Raw genomic sequence first — 8,626 nt, forward strand, 5'->3', positions numbered from 1 at the left:
CTCTTCACCATGCTAGCGCAATAGCTTGGCTGACTTTGCACATGCAAACAGCCTATGCACCTGGGGAGCTATGGGGAAAATACCAAATGACCTTTATAGGACCTCCTCTGGTCTTGGTACCCTCATCTGATGGCCCTTGTACATGGAGCTTCACACTTGGGGCACTTGTCTAAGTCTTTGTATTTTTCTCCATGGTACAATATGCAATCATTGGAATACGTGTGGATTTTTTCAACCCCGAGGCCGATGGGGCAGATCATTTGCTTGGCCATGTATGTCTTTTTTGGCAACTTATTTTTTTCTGAGAGCATTTTCCTTATTATACCTAACAACCGATCGAAGCCTTTATCGCTCAATCCGTTTGTCGATTTGAACTCTAACAGCATGATATTGGCTTCTAGTTTGCTCATTGGACAATTCCTATACAATGGTGTTTTGCCATCTTGTCTTATTTTCTCTAGCTTTCTCAACTATCTTTCACTAAGACATCCGGTCTCTATATTACGTAGCAGCTGAGAAATGCCATCGTTATCCTCGGTGTCGTCAGCTAGCGTGTTCCTAAACACATTATTAACTATGGCCATAGGTTCCATGTTGACACCAGGTTCCTCATCAGCATCGTGGATGGCTACGTCAGGCATGTCCACATCATCATCGTTTTCCTGCAGAACATTCACACCAACCTCGCAATGCATAGTCCATATCGTATAGTTTGGCATGAACCCCCTAGTAATCAAGTGCGATCGCATAGACTCAATTTGACGAAAGTTCCTATGATTCTTGTAATCTTTGCATGGGCAGAAGATAGGGTTCCCATTCCCAGCATGGGCTTTGGCATTGGTGATAAACTGGCTGACGCCATGCATGTACCGCTTGTCTGTTCAGGACAGATGCATCCACTCTCGATCCATCCCTACATAAAAAAATACTGAGACAGTAATTACAAAGAATTAATAAGAAATCGAGCTTCATGAACAACAATTGTAGCTCGAAAGTACCATTTTTGGAAAACATTATTATACACTAATTATTGAAAAATTGAAATTGGTAGCCCCGGCCCTGTAAATTGAAAATCAAAGTAAAAAATAATTATTGCACAATATTGAAGAACAACTATTCTACTCTACTTCTAAGAACTAATTATAACATCACATACTAACAATGATGATCTTGACCACCATGGAATAATTAGCTAGGAATTTAAATGTGTTCATAGACACCAACCTTTTGGATGATGGATTCACCACAATTTGAGCCTTGCACAAATGTCCAATTGGAAAAGTGCTCTCTAGAATGGAGAAAGAACTAGAATGAAAATCAAGCAATGTAGCCATCAAAACGAAGCTAATTAAGCAACAAAATCAAAGGAGTGGATGTTTGTTACTAACCTTAAAGCAAAAAGATCAAGCCATTCTTCAAAATCCAAGCACTAGCTTCATGGTGAAGAGCAGCCGCAACAATGGAGGGAAGGATCCAAACGCGCGCCTCTATTCTCGGGATGGAAGAGAGGAGGAAGGAGAGGACGACTGCAACCTTTTTGTGTTGTAGGCTTATCACCGTCGGTTCTTGGCTAGAACCGACAGTCATAGAGCACAATCACTGTTGGCTCTTGGCTTAAACCGACAGTGATGAGTGGCCGCCAAAACACTACCGGTTCAAGCCACAAACCGACAGTGAAGGTACATCACTACCGGTTCTCACAAATCCGACAGTGATGATGCTGGCAGTGATGTGCAAATCTAGTGTAGTGGCTTGAGGTATGAACCTGGTGGTCCTGTGGTTGTGAACTAGTGAACTTGATCGATCTAGTAAAAATGGAATGACTTTGATCAACTTGGATCAACTAACTCTTTTGGGAGAGAGCGCATCCCCTTTTATAGATGAAGGGGATGTCCATACAAGTGAGAGGGAGAGAGTACATATGCTTCTAAACCTTGTTGCCCACGCCAGTAGGTACATGATGATGGTAGGCGTCCACAACACTGTTGGATGTCAGATGCATATGGGAGGTTCTGTTGTCCTTGTTTGGGTTTGGTAGATGTCAGGACCTGCATATACTATTGATGCCCAGAGGCATGTGAGGAGTTTTACCATGTGCACTCAGTATGGTTAATCCCGGCGCCCACAACACTATCGTTGCCTAGAGGCATGTGGGGGGAGCCTTAACGTATGGGAGTTTAATGGCGCCCAAAATACTATAGGGGAAATGTAGGCGCCTACAACACTATTTGTGTTAGGGCGGTTGCAGAGTACTATTCCTATAGGTGTACAGGGTATGGTCCCTGGTATCATGGTTTGACTTGTGTGCCTTGGCCTGCTTTCTCCGTCCATTGCCTGATCCTTTCCAAGCGGATGTCCCCAGTCGGTTAGTCCTAGTCGGTTCTAGTCGCGCCAGTCGTAGAAGAGCAGCGAGCAGGGTCTTTGCGTACCCCGGTTGGAGACGCGGGGTCAGAGTCAGAAGTGGTGCTTCAGCTAGGCCTTCCAGTCGGAGAGGCCATCCGATGATGACTAGAGACCAAAGTGAGCACTCCGGTCAGAGAGGTAGGCCGGACTCAGAAAGTAGGTGTCGTTTCTCCTCGGTCGGGCCTTCCGGTCGGTGATTGGATCGCCATTCTGGCCTATTGTTCTAAAATTTGGGCTGGCCCAAGAGTTATGTGTTGTCTTCTTGGGCCGAGCCCTTATAGGGAAGCCGGTCCGCCAGGGTCCCCAGGTTTATGAACCCGATAGGAGCCCCTAAGCCCCTAGGCTATTCGGGCAGAATCGTCTGGGGGATTTTTTGCCTCGACGGCGGGTGCGCATGAGCGCCCCTGTGGGTGTAGCCCCCGAGCCCTTAGGCAGTTCAGGCAGAACTATCTAGGGGGGTTCTTTGTTTTGTCGGTGGGTGCGCGCGAGCGCACCAGCGGGTGTAGCCCTTGAGCCACTAGGCGGTTCGGGCAGGACCATCTAGGGGGGTTTTTTGTTTCATCGGTGGGTGCGCGCGAGCACACCCACGGGTGTAGCCCCCGAGCCCTCAGGATGTTCGGGCAGAACCATCTAGGGGTGTTTTGTTTAGCGGGCGTGTGTGCATGTTCTTCAGTTGAGACGGAGTTTTGTTTAACCACGGCGTCGTTGCGCAGCCGAGGTGGTTTGGTTGTTTTAGGGATCGGGTGAGACAGAGCTCATGGATCCTGGCGTCGATGCACGCCATGGGATCGGGCAAGGTTGTTAGTCTTTTTAAGGATCAGACGAGACAGAGCTCGCGGATCCTGGCACCAGTGCGCACTATGGGATCAGATGAGTTAGAGTCGTGGATCCTGGACTCGGTGTGGCCCGCAAAACCGAGGCAGTTAGTTTAGTTAGTTTGGGATCGGGTGAGCCGGAGCTCGTAGATCTTGATGGGGTGAGACCGGGGTCATAGACCTAGGTATTTTTGGAGTGCAGTCGAAGCGTAGCCGGATGGGGTGAGATTGGGGTCGTAGACCTGGGTGTTTGGAGCACAGTCGGAGCGTAGTCGGATGGGGTGAGTTTGGGGTCGTAGACCCAGGCGTTTTGTGCCTTGAGCCCCTAAGCCTTGTTGGGCCTTAGTAGGGGTCGGTGTGAGTTGTGTGCATTACTCCGTCCTAGGTTCCTCACAACCGGAGGGGCTGAGTTTTGTCGCTTGTCCCGATCGCTAGGGCTTGAGTAACGCGCTTAGTGAGTTCACTAATGGGTATGTTCGAGTGGAATCCGGGTCCGTCGTTCGTGATGGGGTCGGCATAGCCCTCTTGTGACATTCCACTGCTCCTTTACCTACATCAAGACAGATGCCTGGGTCATTCCGGAGACCAACCCGGGTGGCCTAACGGCCTCCCCTCGATGGAGCTTCGTGGGCTTGGCAAGTGGTTTAGGATCAAATGAGAAGGTTGAGATGACCCTGTCTACCAGACTGGGCGAGTGCCGCATGGGGCTCATCTGCGTTTTTCTCCCTTGGCTCTATTGGTTGCTCATGTCGAATGAGGCAACCGCCGCTTCTTGTGGCAACACAGAGCGTTGTGATGCATTATGCTACACGTGCGATGCTTAGTTTCCGAGCCCCTAGGTGGTTCAGGGCCTGAATCGTCCAGGAGGCACGGGCGTATGAAATAAATGCATGTATGGATGTATGAAATGATTTATAAAGAAATAAAGGGGGTCGGTAGTCTTACCTCGATGACCCGAGTGACGGGGTTTGAAGAGCTCCAGTCGGAAATGTCCGACCGGGACCCATGCTCATCGTTCATGATGGAGTCAGCATGGCCTACATGGGGTGTCCCTTTGCTCCCTACCTATCTCTCGGTGTGTTTCCTGAGCTGTTTGATTGACTTAAGAAGCCCAATGGTTTCTCCCGATGGAGATCTCATTTTGGGTTTTTTCTAAGTCCTGCCTAGGGATGCGGAGAGCTGCCTCTGTGCGGTGGCGCTTTGGTTCTTGTGCCTGGTGTGCGGTAGTGGCTAGCATGTGGTAGTGGCAGGCCATACCCAGGCCACGTCTCGTCTGATCAGGAGCCGTTCCATCGGGTAGGGCACATCTCATCGGTCAGGGCGTGTCTTATCTGCATTAAATGGGAAAGAGAGAGGGTTTTTTGCTCCGATGTTTTGTCTTCCCCGATCGGCGTGCCCTCCCCTAACTGTTGTACCCTTTTCCTTAAGTAGGAGAAGAGAGAAGGTACCCCGTGCATTGGTTCCTACGTGGGCTCCTCAATGAGTGGGATTTGGAGTTACAACACCTTAATCCAATGGGGGTGCTGCACATCGCCGGCTTCATCACCGTCTGCGAGGCTTTCCTTGGTATGGAGCCGCACGTGGACTTCTTCTGGCGGCTGTTCTCTCGGAGAGCCTTCACAACAGGGAATTCGACCGAGATCACGCTGGTGGGGGGTTTCGCCCTGCAGAGGAAATCGAGCGCATGAGGCTCGTATCCCATGTACATCCCCTATGACTCCAACCGGGGGTGGCATGGGGAGTGGTTTTACATTAGGAATCTGGTGGAGGTGCCATTCCCAGCGGTCACCAGTGGGAGGCCAGAGAAGCAGGACAGTTGGTCGTGGGGTTGTGCCCACAAGGAGAAAAAGAAGGTGGAGGTCATCGAGGAGAACTCCAGAAGATCATGTGGCGTGGTCTTGATGGGGTGCGGGTGTTCCACACCCTCTACCGCCACCGGGTTGCACCGTTGGCGGAGAGGATGCGGCTGATGTGGACGTACAGTGGCTCATCGGACCCAGACCGCGCGTCGCTGGAGGATCTATCGGACGATGAGGTCTAGAGTCACCTTGGCCAGGTGCTGCAGCTGAAGCCCAAAGAGAGGGTCGAAGGGAAGCCCGCACCTTTCAACTCCGCGATCGTGTCCAGACTGGTATGCTCCCTTCTATTTCGTCCGTAATCCTTCCTCTGCTTTTCCTATTTCTTGATTTCGGGCCATCCGTTCCGTAGGGGCTTGGAGTTTACAAGTCCTGGCTGCACCTTCCCAAGGTACCATAGGGCGCAGCCTAGCAGGCCGCCCAGAAGGAGGTGGCAGACGCCAGGAAGAAGAAGAGAACTAGGGAGGTTCAGTGGGAGCAGGAGAAGGAGCAGGAGATCACCTACCGTGTGAAGGCCAGGGAACGTAGGAGCAACGTCGAGTCGGAGCTCACGTCAAAGGATCCCACGGATGTGGATGACATGGTTTTCTCCGAGGAGGAGGAAAGTCAGGAGGTCATTGTGATCTCGGCGGAGCATCATGACCCTACATCTACGTCCGCTGGTGATGAGTAGGAGGCGAAGCGGCACGCGGTGGTTCCTGTGTCGAGGAAGCGCATAGCGAGCGTGGCCGCCATTGGCGAATGGGAGGCAAAGTGGATGCGGTCATCGTGCCCCTTGGTGGTGTCGCTGGTCCCGTCATTGCCTGCCGCGGACATGGCCGAGCAAGCCGAGTGGTCCGAGGAGTGGACTGGCACCCCTATGTTGCCAGGACCGCTGCCAGTGCGTGACTCACAGCCGGAGGATGCCCCACCTGCCACGGATGTGGTTGAGCAAGCCAGGTGGTCCGAGGAACGGACTAGCAACCGTGCATCGCGCGACTCATAGTTGGAGGAAGCCCCACCCGCTGCTCAGGTCGGGAAGTCCTAAGCCAAGGGTTGTGGCGACCCGCAGGCCAGGCAGGAGCCGGTTGGGATGACTCCACTGCCGCCTGAGGTGAGGGGGCATGGGTCGCAGCCTGGGGGCGTCCCTTGCCCCGCAGGCCCATCGATGTCGGGTCTTGCCTTCAGAGTTGTGTCGCTACCTCCCAGTATGTTTTTCTTTATTTCTTTTCGATCTTTCATCGTTGAGTCTTTTTGGAGTGTGATTTACCTACACTTTCTGTTAGTGGCCGGGCACTGACGGGGTTGAGCATCACCCCAACTCCCATGTAGGAGGCTTGGAGGCCCACCCTACAGCGTGTCGCGGCGAGCGATAGTGGGAACAGGGTGGCGACGGTGAACCCTTCCCTTCCGGGGGTGGTGCCCCTGGGTTAGTTGCTGGTATGGTGGCGGCATTGGCGTTGGTTGCGATCCCGGTGCTGATAGTAGAGGTCATGTTAGAGGTGACTCTCGTGGCCCTACCTCCACCAGTCACGGCGGAAGAAGAGAGGGAAATCAAGCACCCTGCCTCACTAGGTGGACAGCTGCAAGGCTCACCCTTGCGGTCAGAGCCGAAGGCACCAAGGGGAGACATGGCTGGGATGGTGTTGAAATGCTTGGCGGTGGCCGACGCAACCGAGGTGGTGGAGATCCCATCCGACGATGAGGTGGATGACATGGTGGTGATGCCGGTGTCATCACGGGAGTTGGCGGTGGTTTAGCCAGAGGCTAGGCCTTTCGATGGGCTACCGGAGGGTGACCTAGAGTGGCCCTGCCCCGAGGATCTAGCAAAGGTGCGGTTCGTCCTTTGGGATTCATAGGAGCGTCAGCTCTGGGACATCCTTGGGGAGCAAGGACATGCTGCGGTGTCCGAACACACCAACCTATCCGCGAAGCTTGGAGACGCCCAGGAGCGGGTTAAGTCCGCCCAATAGTTAGTCGACGTCGACCTGCAGCTTGCCATGGAGGTGAGTTTCCTGTACTTGTCCTTGACCTCTGAATCTTTTGTTGGTTGCATTAGCATGCTTGTTTTTCATAGAGTCTGAAGGAGATGTCGTCCCGCAAGTCCCACTTCCTTCGAATGGAGCATGCCCGGGTGGTTGAGCTTGAGCGTTAGCTTGAGTCCGCTCACCACGAGTCCTTGGACCAGGCGGCCGAGGTGACCGTGGTGTGGGCGGAGGGGCAGCATGCAGCATAGCGGCCAACCGCCACTGAGCGAGGGATTGAGGCGGCGAAGGCCCGCCAGGCGAAGACCGAGGCGGGGTTGCAGACATCCCTAGCGGACACTGAGGTGGCACTTCAGAAGTCTCTGGAGACCCTTGCGTGTCAGAGCATAACGCCCTAGAGTTGGTGCAGAAGGCCCTGGAGTCGGAGCGAAAGGCCCAGTCGTAGGCAGACCGAGAAGTGCTCGCGCTTCGGGGCCGGATGATGGCGACGGAGGAGGTGAACTCCCAGCTATGCACGCAGACGACACGATAGGTGGAGGAATTCTCCGTCCTTGAGAACTTCTACGTCGGTATGTACCTTTTCTATTTTTTGTCATGTTGGTTTTTTCCTTCAGCCTATTTCTGAGCTTGTCGCTGTTCTTTCAGAGCTGGGTGGAAGGGTGAAGACACTGGAGCAGGACCTGCAGATGATCAAGGCAGCCTTCTGTTAGAATATAGAGGAGCTGGCCAAGTCCCATGAAGAGCAATGTGCTCTCGAGGGGGAACTTGACTAGATCCGCAATGTTGCCCAACTCGTCGTCTCGGAAGTCTTCGGGTCGGCGCCAAGCACTAGCACACCCACTGTCCAGCTAGTGGAGCTCTCGGATGCGGTCTAGGACCTTATCACAAGCGGGCTGTTCTACGGAGCGTCAGGGGTGCTGACTTCAGTGGCGACGCACCACCCGAACCTAGACTTCGCTACTATCTGCAGTGGGTATGCTGAAGGCTTGAGCGCGGAGGACATCCAATCGATCGAGGAGAGCTTGTTGCTGCATGCAAGGGCGGTGGCGGAGCAAGTCTCTGCCCAGTGGGTAATGGATGTCTGTCATGAAGACATGGCTAGAAGCATGCGTGGGGAGGACATTGCCCAGCCTGTGGATGGCACAGAGCACGGGTCAGAGGTGGATGTCACCCTAACTTCGACTGAGCCAAATGTCGTGCCGCTGGGAAGTGAGCAGTCCGCGCCTTCGCCGGTCGCACCGACAGCAGATACCGCCGAGCCGGTCCAATAGCTTGTAAAATATAAGTAGTTTAGTGAACGTAAAAAGTTTAAGTTTGTGGGGGAGCCCCCATGTAAATGGTCCTACTAGGGCTACGTGCCCGCGTGATTAGCCGTGGTGACCAACACCGAGTTGGCCGGTCGACGGTGATCCTTTCTATTCTTTTCCCCCTCTACGTGGAGGGGCCCTCGTCCTGATCCTGGTGCTTGGCCTTGCCTTTGCCCTGGTCTCTGTTGGAGCACGGCGGGAGCAGTGCTTGCTAGAGGTTTTGGACAAAGGTCCACGGTCCCAGACCATCAGGGCTGGGACTCCGATCGCTACTGCGTGTG

Source organism: Miscanthus floridulus, chromosome 14 (genome assembly GCF_019320115.1).
Source record: "Miscanthus floridulus cultivar M001 chromosome 14, ASM1932011v1, whole genome shotgun sequence".
Lineage (NCBI taxonomy): Eukaryota > Viridiplantae > Streptophyta > Magnoliopsida > Poales > Poaceae > Miscanthus > Miscanthus floridulus.